The sequence below is a fragment of the Phragmites australis genome, chromosome 5, assembly GCF_958298935.1.
Source record: "Phragmites australis chromosome 5, lpPhrAust1.1, whole genome shotgun sequence".
NCBI classification, from domain to species: domain Eukaryota; kingdom Viridiplantae; phylum Streptophyta; class Magnoliopsida; order Poales; family Poaceae; genus Phragmites; species Phragmites australis.
In genome coordinates this window covers 35,237,075-35,253,299 of record NC_084925.1, presented here as the reverse complement: position 1 = coordinate 35,253,299, position 16,225 = coordinate 35,237,075, and the positions used below count along the sequence as shown (strand labels likewise).

At 41.3% G+C, this 16,225-nt stretch overlaps 2 pseudogenes; one reads left to right on the top strand and one right to left on the bottom strand.

Moving 5' to 3' along the window:
* The first annotated feature begins 8,623 nt into the window (after positions 1–8,623).
* LOC133918015 (asparaginyl endopeptidase Rep2-like) lies at positions 8,624–11,774 on the top strand (annotated as a pseudogene).
* Positions 11,775–12,153: 379 nt separating this feature from the next.
* Positions 12,154–14,666, bottom strand: LOC133918013 (plasmodesmata-located protein 8-like; annotated as a pseudogene).
* Between the last annotated feature and the right edge of the window lie 1,559 nt (positions 14,667–16,225).

The window sequence follows — 16,225 nt, the reverse complement described above, 5'->3', positions numbered from 1 at the left end:
ATGTGTTGCAAGTTGTATCTATTGTAGTCTCATGGAGCAATCAACATGTCTACAGAGATATGCAATGTTTAAATGCTTCAATTTGTATCATTATAAAATCTTTTATTCATTTAAGCTACATCAATGCATAATATAGCTTAAGCTTCCTATCTTGACATATTATCTAGTTATGCATATGTTTCTTTCTTATCATATGTATGAACATATATAGGGGGAGTTTAGACTATATTATGTGAGTTTCATAAATTATGATCCATATGCTTTTATAGCCTACAATTAGTATCATTCATTTGTAGTGATATCTATACAATTAGTATCATTTTAATTGGATCATGATTTGTGAAGCTCTCTCTTATGTGCTCCAATATTTTTTCGTTTGAGTTTAACATGTGCATATAGCATTTTTGGGAGATTGTTGACAAATGGGAAAATTTTTTATGACCAAAGCAAGATGTAAGTTTGCAAGATGAACAATGTGGAGAAGATTGTAACAACTAACAAGATATATAGGAATGCCGAAGTTGACAAAAGATGAGGAGGAGAAGAAGCTCTTGCATGGGTCGATCAAGGGAGATAATGACGATATAGAAAGTGGGAGCCATAATAAAAGGGGACTAAGTGGTAAGAACATGTATCCAAACAATGTGGTAATACTTTATGCTCGCTTATGATTTTTACATTTGGTATTATTAATTATTTTTCACTGCTTTGGTTGTGTTATCATCAATCACCATAAAGAGAGAGATTGTAGCAAAGATGGTCCTATTAGACAATGATTGTAATTTTGGTGATTAATGATAATATAGTTAATGGGACTAACATTTTTTTAAGAATATATGTTAGTAGGTATTATGGATGCAATATATGAAGAAGCCACCGCAACCGAGATAAAGTTGGACTGAATTGGAGAAGTCCCAGATAGATTTGCCTCACCGGCAGTGTTATGGATGTTGAGCTCACCGGAGCATATTTGACAAAAGGGGAGAAATGCATGAAGACCTCACTGTAAGGTCTGGTGACTAGCAAGTGTGCTCACCAAAGAAATTCTTCCAGAGAAGGGTATCGTGCTGAAGAATGAAAGCTAAGCTTCACCGGATAGTTCGATGCTCAAAGCATGGCAACACCAGAGTGTTTATGTCTAGAAGGCAGAATGGAACAACGAACCAAATAGTTTGGTGATCAGAGGAAGATACACATCGGAGCATTTCCACCAGAGAAGGTTGCAGTCACGGAAGATTGAAGATCAACACGCCGGAAGGTCCGATGATGAAGTAAGGCTACACCGGATAATACACTGAATAATGAATAGTGCAAAGAAATAGAACGAAGTTCAAGGCATCAGATAGTCCGGTGATGAAGTGATGTACACCGAAGCAATTTACACAGAGAAGAAGGAAAGATTCAGATGACTCAGGATAACTCACCGGATAGTCCAGTGATGGAGATGAAGTATACACCAGAGTGTCTGGTATTCACATAGGCTTGAGTGGGGTTCCAACGGCTAGTTTGTGAGAGTGTACTCACCGGATGATCCGGTGTTAGTACTATTATTCTCATTGGATTATCCGATGTTAACAACATTTCTGAGCCGTTGGGTTAACAGCTAGTGCGCGGGTTTGACGTTATAAATACCCCTCCACTCATTTATTTGAAGGACATCACCGATCCCTTCACCTGTGAAAGCTAGAAAAATTGTAGCATTACGCTTATCAGAGATTTCCTGTGAAAATTGTTGCTTGGTGTGGTCATTTGATTCTACAAAAATTCTGCAAGGAGTTATTGTTGCCTCTACATGGAAGACAAGGAATCATATGGAAGCATTGAGCTTAGAAAAAATATATTGGTAAAATGATAAATTCTGGCCAACAATATGGAAACATATTAAAAACTGCAAGTACCGAACACAACTATTACGCATCAATTATTGTATAGTCCTTACATTAGAAACATAAGTAATACACAACTAATACAACTTAGTTCTCACGTCACGAACATCAAATTGTAACTTTCTAACGTGTGTGCTGTATGACAGTGTTACTGTATTATGTAATCGTACTCGAATTAATTATCACTGACATTTATTGTACATACTTTTTTACCGCACATATTCCTATCTCCCTCTGATGATCTGCCTTCATCAGCTACGTGACGAAGGGTATATACGACACGTCTAGTCTTACATATTCATACATGTCCACTTTCTATGTATTACATGTTCAGACGTTACTACTTACAATATCATTACTGCAATTCTTAATCTCATGTGACATCACGCTACCAGCTTCTCAGATTGAAGTCACCTCCCGCTACCACCTTGTTAGGGAGATGCGACCCCTCACTATCAGCGTTTCAGATTGACGTAACCTCTCGCTTCCACCTTTTTAGAGCGATGTGACCGCACGCTGCTGACTACTCAGAGTCTAGTGACCACTTGCTACAGGAAGGCATCCAATGCATGCACTATATCCAAATTACATACCTACACTTGGTTCACACACCATCGGTCCCTACTTATAAAATGCGAGGCCAAGGCAACAAGAAGGTCATGACATTGCAGTTTTCCAAAAAACCACTAGCACCTGATACTTAATACCACACCATGGCTGCCTCCTCAAGTAGACATTCTTGTGGACATCTAAATTCTCAATGATAGCCCTACAGACTATGAAGGAGACCCATGCAAAAGGTGACGATGTGTTTAAGGAGGAGAACCTGAACAAAGTGTTGTCGAAATGACAAACCATGACCCATTGTCCCTGTTTCACCATGGAGGAATGACGGCGAATGGTAAGCTCTGTGACCTCTATGGACCTAAAGATGCACTTGTTAGAGTGTCATTAAAGATATATTAGGGTGTGCAAATTTATTGACATAGAAAAGTGTTTTAGCGAGCGAGCACACACCACACTATATTTATGCACCCTCGGCAGTACGAGGAGCACATTAAGGTATGTTCATCATTATTACATGTATCAGTTATTCATTTGGTTGCACTTCTAAGACACGTTTATATTTTTGTATGCTCTTTTTGTATACTAGGTATTCCCTCATGATGAAGAGTTGCTGAACCAACCCATCAAGAACTTTTTAGGGCTGTATATGCTCTTCGGTGACAGCTACCTACCAGAACATAACTGGAGACACAAAGGTGGTCATTCGAGACCTTCAAGCTGTTGCGATAGAGGTGGTGGTTCGAGCCACCGTGAAAGAGGTGGTCGTTCGACAACCACCACAAGAGGGCTTGCTTCTACCACTTCCGCCACAACCGAAGGGGTTGGTTTTGACGATGATGACTTCATGCTTACTCCTTAGAGAACTCCACACCGTTGCGAATTCTCTGACAACGGGGCAAATGGCTGGGATCCTAGCTTTGATTATTTTCCGTATACACCGGCACAACGTAGACCAAAATCCCCAGAATTCGATTACCATTGGATGAACCGGGAGATAAGGCACAGACAACTTCAAGGGTCATTTCGTTCATAATGTTTATGCTAATAATGTTTACCTTAGTATTTTGTTATATTTTCTTGTACCGTGTTGTTCGTAATTGAATAAATTGTACCCCGTCATGTAACGTTTTATTGTAGTTGCAAGTGTTATAGTAGTAGGGTTTTTTATGCGAAGGCTTTTTATTTCGAAAGTTGCAAGTGAATGATTTGAAAGGGGATATGACCGCATGATGCTATGTTTTGGGATGGATCGAGAACACGGTTAATAAAGACATTGCTGATAACAAAGATCTGACATAAACATCCAACATGATATGATAACCACATAATATAATACTAGCACGAAGTGCACGTAAAATAGTAACACGAAGTACTAGTACATAATGCCATGAAACTAACAATGATATAAAATTGTACAAGTTACGTCCCCTCCTAGGGACGAGGTCCCTGGTCACATATATCCTAGGGACCTTGTGCCTCCTCGCTCGCACCTAGTGAGCTGAGTACGTCAGGCGGTCTGGTGGAATGAGCGGCCGCTCAGGTCGGCCAGCGGGCGATGGAGTGGCATACTCCTCCTGGGAGGGCTAAGTCCCCGGGAGCGACGCACCGAGCTCATCGATCTGTCTGATGATGAAGTCGTGCATAGGGAACTGACTAACGTCCCTGCTAAGCAACTCCATGTAGCTACCCTATGCCTCTACTTTCCAGAGATCGTCGATCTCTGCACATGGAACAACGAAGAAAACATGTAACCATGACCGGAACCAGTAGCACGTAACCTGCAAACATACTACAGTTAGCGACCAATATCATGTCTAAATCCGTATGAAACTGTAAATTCAAAATTAACAAACCTCAAGATCCAGCACTCGTCAATCCTCATGACCTCATCCGGCACACGAGGTCGAAGTAACGGGAGGTCCTCAGCCTGCACCGCAATACAGTACGAACAATGCATGATGTCGATTTGGGGGTCGAGTAGCTCCAGCTGCGCCATACCTGCATGTTCACAACTTATTTATATTTTTACATGCAAAACAAACAAAGAGTAAGAAGTGTCGACCGTATAGACCTAGTCTATACTGGTCTAGACTAGTCTTTATTTGTGGGAACTGAACAAGTAAGCGTCCAACATATAGCATGATATAATAGATTGTTTAAATCATACATAAATATGTGAGCAAATCATGACATGACATGTTATAGCCTCGCACATTGTGACCGTCTCGGTACTAACATAGTAAAGTACAATGGTGTACACATGAATATCGATCACACCAACATTAATCGATCTCAATGAGTCGACAAAGCTGACGATCAACGACTACGAGGACGTCTCCCATTTGCAATAGATCCGAAAGGACCTACTTCCACGGGGTTCACATTTGGGACACCAACGGTGCATTTCTTATAAGTGTGACCTATTCTGTTGCACTTGCTGCACCATTTCACGCGACGTCTAGTTTCTGCTTCATCCATATCATTACATAGCCTCGTAGTCCTGCATCGCCCCTTCTTTTGCTTCATCTTATCAGGATCAGATATGAACACAGCATCGAGCCCAGGTTCCTTCGTGAAAGAACCATAAATTCCGAAACCATAGACCTCATTCCAGGTGTCGAACAGAGCTTACTTCTTGAAATAGTCAAAGACGTACCTCCAAGTCATCATCCCCATCACAACACACACGGTAATCACATAGGAGCATAGCTTATGCAGTAGCATCGACTTGTAGCAGGAGCAAACACACCTGTCATTAAAGATGGTGCACTTATGGATAACTCTCTCATGCTTTCCCCCTCTCCTTCCTTTGTCCCTGCATAGAATTTCGTATCTGTATTGTGCAGTTCTCATGATCTTCTCCTGGTGCATCTTTGCCTTCTCCACCTTGTCTTCCATGTACTTAGTCATCTTTGTCCCATAAATCATACTAAGCATTATTCAGCGCCGTGTGCACTAATGCATAGCGGTCCCTGAAATACTTGCATGTCAATTGAAGTATGAACTATATAATCCCCACCAGCGGCAACCCCCTCACACTTTTTATCACCTAGTTATAAACCTTTGCTAAATTTATAGTCATAATGTCGTACTTAGCCCCATTTGTGTCATAGAGAAGAGCCCACTTCTCCTTGGGCTCATTCTCAATCCACTCACTAAATGACCTTGTAGATGACATGCTCTTCCATATGATGCCAACTTCAATGTCATTTGGCAGGGACTCAAGAGATATTGGTACGTCCTCTGGTCCCATTACAGGGCTCCCTGCATGCTCCTATATTTGCTTCTTCGTTAGCTCATCTAGTGTCTTTCAAAGAGCATCAAATTTGCGCTGATGGTTCTGACCACACAGCCTCTTGAACATATTCATGAGGTTCTTATTCTTGAATTGGCGGAGAGAAGTTTGCATCCAAATGTCTCATACACCACATACTTTGTAGATTTGGCCAGACAGGTCCAATCAAGCTATCGCCCATTCCATTTTGCAACTCCATAATTTCCTTGAGCATCCTTGTATGTCAGTAATGTATAATGCATACGTTCCACCGAGCACCAACAATTATCATCCTCACACGGTACAAGAACCAATACCAACTGCTACTGTTCTCACTCTGCACAAATACAAAGGCCAACGGTAGAACTTGATTGTTCCTATCAACCCCAATAGCAGTCAGGATCTGTCCCGTAAACTTGCCGGTAAGGAAAGTGTCATTGATGCATATAATAGGCCAACAATTCTTAAAAGCTTGGATACATGCCCCTATTGCGAAGAAACATCATTTCAGAACGTACTTGCCAGGTTTGGACAGCAATGTGTAACTATCAATATCGTAAAGCGTCCCCGGGTTACTTCGAGCAATGGTCTGCAGCAAATGTGACAGATTGTCATATAACACTTTGTAGGTCTCGAACCTCATCTCAATTGCCTCCCTCTTCACCCTCCATGTCTTATTGTAGCTGATAGTGTACTTGTACTCCTCCTCAATTTACCTGATTATGGACCCTGTTACATAGTTCAGGTTGTTCACAATCTAGGCATACGTCACATTGGTGACAAAGGTTGAGATGATGTTCTTGTGGCTAGGCTCAAGTTCGTTCATCATGCAAGTATGATCGACTACAATTGACACATCCCAATAGTCAACCCACTTCCCCTTGAAGCCGTGCACCCGTCATGGGCAACCCTCATTCGTGCACTTCACATCATATTCATTCTTGCTTGACTTGAAAATATAAAACTGTCATCGAAGCAAGGTCGTCCATTGAGTCACAACATCTTTCATGGCCTGCCTGGTAGGATACCTAGCATCTTGGGTCACCTCATTTTGCGTATATTCTCAGGCCACTTGATTCCCCTCATTCACCATAAGGTTGTTGAAGTTTGGATTATTTCAGTCCACGAGAATCGAAGCATCGCCCTTATCATCCGAGATGTCATACTCAGGAGTTTCACCAGTCTGAAGATCATTCTGCTCCATTTGTTCAATTAGAGAAGGGATTTGTTCCCCATCGTCTGCATCATCGATCGGTTCAGTCGGATAATCCGATGAATGTGCACCACCCGGATCGACATCTTCATCACACTTTATCTTTCCAGAGCGGGAACACCTTTCAGTACACACATTCTCTGAAACGGTTGCTCACAATGCTAATGATTATCTCTTGAACCTCGAGGTCTATTTTGAAACCTCGCATCAACCAGGGATACAAGTGTGTGACACTTTTGTGCATTGGTCTAGATATACCCTTGTCTATTGACTTAAATATGGACAATACTATCCCTTTCGAACCATATAAGATTTTACTGTCCCCGAAAAAAAATCCTAAACTGCCACATATCCGACATACCTGATAACCATCGATAAAAACTATAACATTATTGCGATAGAATAGAAAGAATTATGCTAAACTACATCTACAATGCAAAATTCATTGCAAGCGTAGCTCAACATGTAATCTATACTGCAATAATATATTCCCGGTTCGCTACATCAAACATATCTAAATCTTACATCTATCTTATCAATTATGACTATACTATATCTAAATCCTACATCTAATACTTAACATATGTCTAAATACTACATCTAATTGCTAAAATATATGTATAAACATGATCTAATTACTGAACTATATCTAACCCTGATTCTAAAACAAGATCTACATTTTAACCTACGTCTAGTGACTATCCTACCAGGTTTATAAAACAAAATCTAGATTTAACATCTAACCTATATCAAAGTTACTATCCTACCGAGTTTGTTAAAAAAATAGGAAAAAATTACCTCTCTTTTCCAGCAGGGCTTTTGCCGCACAAATCTCCCTCCCCTCCCCTCTCCTCTCGGCTGAATGAGAATGAAATGAGATGCTGATATCGATAGGGCTAGCTGCGCGGGCCTAAATACTCAAAAGATCTAACTCGCTGAACGGAAAATACCTTTTGGGTGAGCCTACGCGGTGTTACAACCACGAAGATCTCGCCCGCTGAACGGGCGAGACCTTCCTCTTTCTGGTTATTAAATTTGCTGGTAGCTAAGATCCACAAAGTCTCATCCATTTTATTCCCACCTGTTAAACGGGCGACGATATGATAAACCTTATTATTTTTCAAACGGCTATGTAATCTTAAAATATTTGTGTGTGTGTGTATATATATATATATTCACATATGTATCTCATTATGTAGGGAGTATTTCATGTGATAAATAGTATGTATATGGAGTATGTGAGTATATAAGATCATCTAAGTGATATTTATAGTTTTTTTTAATGATTTGCACATTTTTTTAGTGTATTACATTTTATGTACAAATACAAAGGTATTATCAAAATCTAATAAAATTGTTGATGGACTTCTTTTCTATTTTTTATGTACATTAAAGTGTCTTAGAAGAATATATAAGTATACTCGTAGTAAATGAATATATTTAATTTAATTATATGATATATCACAGTAAAGAGTGTATGTACTTTGAAAGTACAGACAGTTTCCACTACCTGACGGCTGACGCCAAACCATCGAAGCGGCTGCCACACCCGCACAAGGCGACGAGTCGCCGCGCCAGCTCACGCCCCACGCGTCCGCGCTCCAGGGAGCCCGCCGCCCTGCATGGCGGCATGGCGCGGCGCCTACTTCTTCTCTCCACCCCGCGCGCCAGCGCCCGCGCCGCTCTCCCGCACAGCCGCGCTCCGACTACCCTCCCGCCGCTCGGCCGCTGGTAGTGCGACAAGCAGTTTGGCGATGGCGGCGCGGCGGTGCTTCGTGTTGCTCGTGGTTGTGCTGGCTGCTGCGGCGGCGGGGGCCGACGCGGAGAAGGGGGAGTGGGACCCGGTGATTCGAATGCCGGGGGAGAAGGAGCCGGCCGGGACGCGCGGCGGTGTTGGCCTCGACGAGGAGGACGAGGACGGCGTCGGGACGAGGTGGGCAGTGCTTGTCGCCGGCTCCTCCGGCTACGGCAACTACAGGCACCAGGTGAGCGCGATATCCGAGGCCGTCGACGTCTGTGCGTGCGCTTGCTCACGTGGGTGCTTCCGGAGTTCGATTTTAGGGTCCGGAGCGTGTTGTCATCGCTTCGTGTTGTTCGATTTTTTATGACGAGTCGTGTGAAAATATAGGTTCTTCAGTTTGTTGCGTGATTCAGGATACAGGTCAACTATTGGGGAAGCCATGAATTTACACTTTTAGGCGTTCAATTTCTGGGGGGCCTCAGCTAAAGAATGCTTCGGATTCTAAAATTGCGAAAACTTAGTTTGAATTCTGGAACAATTAGTTGTGGATTCAACCGAGTTCAGTGTGTAATTCACACCTCGCTATCCAAGCTATAGTTATCTGTTTGTTGGGAAGCTATTGTCTTATCAAGAAGTCGTTTTCAGGAAGGAAAATTGTTTATCCAGCAACATAATTCGGGATCATGAAGGGTTTGAAATTTCGCGAATTTTGTTTCTAAATTTCTATGACAAGAATAAAGTGATACAAAAATTATGCCACTGAAGAAAGAAGAGCATAAGTTGGCAGGAACTTTAGCTAACAAAAGAAATAACAGCTAAATAATTGCTGGCAGGTACTTGTGCTTGCAGTCAGTAAGTTTTACTGGAACTATGCATCACTTACTAAAATTTGACTGATTCGGTAAATTTCATGTTCTTTTTTGGCTTGTTTCGTCTCCATTTTAGAAGGAAACAGAGGTCAGGAAGCAATTATTTTCCATGGAACATTTGCATAAGGTTGATGTGTTTTTTGTGTATTGCAGGCTGATATATGCCATGCATACCAAATACTGCGGAAGGGAGCACTAAAAGAGGAGGACATTGTGGTGTTTATGTATGATGACGTTGCCAATAAGTGCACACAACCCAAGGCCGGGGGTAATCATAAACCATCCGGAGGGTGAAGATGTTTATGCTGGTGTTTCGAAGGTACTTCTTAGTGGGGGTAATCATAAACCATACGGAGGTTAAACTAGTTCAAATCCAGTGCAATCGTACGATGCAGCCTGCATATTCTTAACAAAAAATCTCAGTTAAGATCAATGCTCACCCTTGACATGGACAGGTTCCAGGATAACTGCTTGATTTACAACATTTGATTCCAACTAATGTTGAGGCATTTTCAAACTGGTTATAAGTCACTTTTCAATTAAATATACAAGTACTCTAGAAGGGAAGCATCAGCATGAGGCTCCATCGTTTTACCTTCTACCATTTCATTTGCACTGATAAACTTGCAGTTAGTCACATTTTTGTGGACAGGTGAAGAAGCGTACCTCGGACTCGAACAGCTATGGTGTGGGCTCTCATGTTATGGAGTATGGGGATAAGACCTTCAAGGGTGAAAAGCTTTACCTTTATCAAGGTTTTGATCCTGTGAATGCCAACGTCACAAATAAGCTACTTTGGCAAGGCCAAAAGGCTGCGGTCAGCCAAAGAGATGCGGATATTATCTTCCTTTGGAAGAGGGTAAGTAATTGTGTTATACCAGTCATTCAATTAGCCTCCTGCTCCTTTCTGAAATGTAAAAATGAACTGATTTATCTAGTACTCGATAACCATTGTGTTTGCACCTTTAAATGGTTTGAATTTACAACCAACCAGTTTTTCTAACTAAAGCTGTTTCTTACATGGATAATTCGGGTAGTTCTTTTTTACGAATAATTTGGGTAGTTCTGGACTAAGGTAACATGGTTTTGTAGCATGTGGACATATCACTTCTTTTCTACTTCTTATTTTCTGTGTTTATTTGTGTACGTGCTACATTTAGTCTCTGTTTTCAAGAAGCACAGGAAAACTTTTGAAGTTTTACTTAGTGGATTTTTGGTCTGTTGGTATCCTGTCAGCTGACTAAGTAGGACTAGGAGGATACCACACAAGTATTCTATGTAGAGGATTCCTATATGCGTGCAATCTGTGAATGCCTGTTTACTGTCTTTTGCTATCGTCTGACTAAGAGGATTCCCATATCCTGTCAGCTTGCTATAGTAATCTATGTAGAGGATTCCCATATCCTGTCAGCGGACTAAAAGGATGTAATCTATAAAGGGGATTCACATTTGCGTTACAATCTGTGAATGCCTGTTTAGTACTGTCTTTTGCCTTGAGGCTGCTTACAATTTCTTGGCTTCGTTTCAGTATGAGCTGTTACATGAAAAATCTAAAGAGAAGCTGGAAGTACTGAGGAAGATCAGTGAGACAGTAACGCATAGGAAGCATCTGGACGGCAGCGTTGATTTTGTCGGGAAGCTTCTCTTTGGGGTTCAGAATGGGCCCTCAACGCTTGAAGCCGTTAGACCTTCTGGCCAGCCTCTCGTTGATGATTGGGATTGTTTGAAGCGAATGGTAATTAAGACACTCTTCCTTCCAAGACTCAATGCATTGTTTTACTGAGGATGATATAAAGTACCATAAGTCACTGACATTTTGGGACAGTTCATTTTTCTGAGAGTTAGCTTTCCGCTTTTTGTGTTGAATTAATGAATTGACTCATTTTAATGAGCTTCTTCAGGTACGAATTTTCGAGTCCCATTGTGGATCACTCACTCAGTACGGTATGAAGCACATGCGGGCATTTGCAAACATATGCAACAGCGGCATCACTGACATCGCGATGAAGCAAGCAAGCATCAGTGCTTGCGGCAGCTTCAACTCGGCGAGATTGAGCCCGTTGGTTCAGGGGTACAGGGCTTGATCTTCTGCAGCTCTGGGGAGCACTATTAATACTTAGTCTACTCTGCCCCAACTTATCTGAATGCGTATGTACGACTGGTCCATCTGTAAGAACTGCAAAAACTATACCTGAATCCTTTCAAAAAAAATATATACCTGAATGCGCCCCTGCATCCTGTGTACTATGCAGTTGTCGTGTATATTGATCGTTTGTTTGTGTATATTTCGTCAGTTCAGAAACCAGAACAATATGTGGACTAATGTTGTTGCAGGGCGGCAATCCGGAGTAATAGTTCACAAGCCCATATTTAGTGGACCGACAGGAACATGACACTGCTTCTCAGACAAATCCAAGAAGATTAGTGAATCTACGTTACTGATAAAATGCATGTGACGGTTACAAGCTTCATTGTGATCATGGCTTCAGGCATTACTGATTGAATCGAAGCAGTTGCGTGCAATTGGTACTCCTCTTCGACGGCTTCACCACAACTAAGATTGTCCGGTTTCCTTCTGTGTAAGTCTCTACATTGAGAGATAGCTAGCCTGCGTTGGAAGCATCAGTAATTTTGTAAGATTCTGCTCTTCTGTTCATATTTTGACTCGAGTAGACCCAAAGCAAGGCAAGAAGAGAAGTTGATCTAGACGGCTTACATGTTTTTCTGAGGAAAGCGATGAACACCACGAGGAGCACTAACCCCGGCCAAGATACCGATTATTATTGCCACGGTCCTCCCAACGTCACCTCCTGAATAATCTGTCACCAAACAGAGGCACGATGTATAATCAACTAGACTACGATATAGTAACTATAAACGATGATTCAATGTGGATTTTTTAGCAATAGATTCCGCTGTTCATACTTCCTACGGTCATACCGATCCAAATGGGGATTCAGACACTACGTCGTCACTGGAACTCCAAATGGGGTTCATGAAAGAGAAAATTCTTTATTTGTCACCCGAAGATAAGATAATTTCCTATTTTTCATCCTACGAAATGAATTTTTTTATTTGTCAATGTTTCTAATTTTTATTTTTTTCTCATCATTATCGTTTATTTGATCTATAGAAAAGACACGTTTACTCTTAGGAAGGAGGATGACGGCATTGAACACACATGTTAAACACATTGTTTCTCCACCACACATATTAAACGACTTATTATCCACTTGGTATAAAACTTGCAACCAAGAAGTATATTTATATGTGAAATTATATTCAGAAATCATACTTAATATGCCACATTTTCTAGTTAGAAAGTATTGTGAATATTAAACTAAATCGTATTACAAAACAACCATGGCACTAATACATCCACTACAGTTCAATTTCATTATTATTTTCATATCTATTTTTCTATAATAGGAAAACACAACAAATAAGCACACTAAAATTATCTATACAAAATTTTCTACAACTTTAGTATTCACTATAAAAATTAATTTTGTCTTTGTTATACCTAATTATAGTCACAATGTAACCATGTAGCTCCCCTAATGGTCTGCAAACAATTCAACTTCAGAAATATATATCTCCTGATCTATTCATCCAAATTCAACGTTCAAAAATCCTATGAAAACATAAAAAAAATTATACAACTCCCTACTATATCACATTCTAAGATTTAACCTCTAAAGATTCATAAACTTCTATTAGCTACCGACGCCTACATTAAGGCTGACATACTCCTCCCTAAGGATAAATGTATCTTTTCTATAGGTCAAATGAATAGCGGTGCATGAGGAAGGAATAAAAATTAGGAGCAGTAACAAATAAGGCAATTTGTTTCATACGATGAAAAATAGGGAATTACCTTGTATTCCTTTCTCTTCATGAAAACGCACCCTGTTCGCCGGGCAAGCTCCAACTTTGCTCCTTTTTGGCCTCTTTGGAAGCAAGATTTTTAAAAATGCAGCAATAAGAAGAACGTATGATTAAAGTTTCGTGACACATGAAATCCCGTAAGAATCCACAATGCAGGAATATTTCTAATAGAGCGTTTGGATGGGGCGCATGAAAAACAAAGGAATTTGAGAAGAGATTGATACAAAGAAAATTTTCCACGGGATTGAACCTCTTGCTAAAATTCCTATGGAACAAGTCATTTCAAAGGATTTGTAGGAAAGTTTCCAATAGGAATTTCCAATAGGAACCAGCCTCTAAAAGGCCTCATAGGAAAGTTTCCTATAGAATTCAAATCCTCTAAATTTTCTCCATTTTTTCTTTGTTCCAAAGGGGACCTTAGTGGCTAGGTAAGCTTGGTGTGCTTGATTGTAACATCGATCCAAAAGGGCGAAAAGTTTATGCAGGGAAACAGGGTTTATATTCTCCCTGTCCTCTTTATTAGCTTTGGAAGTTTACCAGTTCGGAATCAATTCTCAGTTCCATCACTCATCAGTCACACTGGTTGCAACCAGCGACTAATTCGAACATCAGTAGGGCCCTTGCGCATGTTCTCTTCTAAAGATTTGGGTGATCACTATTCTTTAGTCCCACAAATTCGAGTTCGCGCGATTCGAAATTTATCAATCGAAAAGTGTGAAAATAGCATCTTTAAAAAAAATAAACAAAAGAAGTTAAAACAGCCAAAACATGTCTGTTTCAGCTCCTAAAAATGCTCTTTAACGATGATTAGTACGTGACAGTATGTTCATTGCATTTGCATACACCAACCTGGCAACCTTGCGAAGAGCGGAAGTCGTTGCCGTTCGCCTAGCACCTCACGGAGCACAGCGCCAAGTACACGTCGGCGGCAAACGCGTTGCTGCACGTGCCCTTAGCTGCGCCACCGCCTGCGCCAGGCAGGCAGTATAGTCGACGGCCGCGATGTCGCCGAGGCACTGCACCACCGTTGCACCGTACCCGAGGTGCTCACCTTGCAGTGCCCGGTCGGCACCGCGGCGGCAGTCTCGTCCTGCAGCTTCGCCAGGACGGCATCGCGGTCTCTCAGGAACCCAGCCTCGCCGCTCGTGCCGGAGCTGCACCTACTGTACGCCACGGAGGTGTCGGTGTGGCCGATGAAGTCGCTGGCGTCGTACCGCACGCAGTACATATCGGACTATACAAACGGTTTGAAAACTTCGTACAAAATAATTTTTCGAAACACTGTGAAAAAAGCTTATACAAATTAAATTTGTATATATGATTTTTGAACTTTCTATATAATAATTAGTACGTACGGTTCTAAACTGTAACCATGTATACTAATAATTTGTACAGACCGTCTGTACAAATTATTAGTATATATAATTTCAATTTAGAACTGTCTGTACTAAGATAAAAATAATAAAATTGCATTCATCTGCTTTCTATCAGCTGAGGTCATCACATAAAAAAGAACATTAACAAACTTGGTTTATAATACTATAATAGCAAGCTTTACAATTTTCATCTACATGTTTTTGCTTCAAGAAAGTGGAAAACAACCGCATCAAACCAGCCAACAGAATGTGCATACTGTCCCCTCAATCTTTTCCTAAACACAATAGCATGCTGAAACCAAAAACGAAAGCAGAAGTCGATGGCTGTACACGTTTTTCTCACACATAAGAAGAACCTCAGCAAGCAAAGTTGTCTTTCCCTTCGAAGCAGTATGTAGAAAAGTGGAGTGTGGATATGTTCAGCAGCTCTTGGCGCTGCAGGGAATAGGGAAAATTATACTCATATCCACAAAACACCGAACCAAACTATGTAGCAAGTCACCACCAAAGCTCCGCAAAACAAAGGTTCAGATACATAGCTAAGTTAACCACCTCAGAGCTTTTCATGAGACGAAGACGCTGGCAGGTCTCCACAAACATTCTGTAGCGAGAAATTTGGGAGGTCAGAATCATCTTGCAGACTTGGAGTCAACTTTTGAGAGAACATTTTACTCAAAAAAAGAGAGAGAGAGAGAACGTATCTTTCAAGTAATCTCAATGTTCCTATGATGCTCTGGTTTGTTGAAATCTAACTAAAAAATGTAGCACAAACAATATTACAAGTATAAATCCTACAGTTCATGGATCCTAGACCAAAAAATACTAGTAAGATCCGACAAACAAATCAAGAGATAGCTTGTAATCTTGTTACAGGAGAAAACGATAAGCCATATCATGATTCTACTACTCAGTAAAGGAAAACTTTGCCCACAAATAATCACAATATCCAATTGAGGGGATTAATCCCTATTTCCCATACAACGACAGCGCAAGGCATGCATGAGCAGCAAGCTTAGATGCACTCACGAACGGTGAAGTGGGAGGTGGACTTGTCCTGTAGCGCGGCGAGCAGCTACTCGTAGCCTGTGTATGCCTCGAGGTCCACCTTTCCTGGTACGGTGCACCGGCCATGGCCACCTTGATGAACTTACCCCTGCGGAGTGCGTTCCTTCAATTCCTGCTCACCGACGGCCACCCCACCACCTGCGCCCTGCACCAACACGAACCAATCAATCAGACCCAAATCAACCACAAATGAACCATCCCCACGAGTCCCACGTGTGTAAGCAAAGGATTGATTTACCTTGTGCAAAATCCACGGATCTTCGTTGAGAGTCGATGTAGAGACGGCTTGTTCATGCTGCTACTTCTCTACTTGTTCGTGTTGCTTCTTCTCTGTTCTTGGAGCACT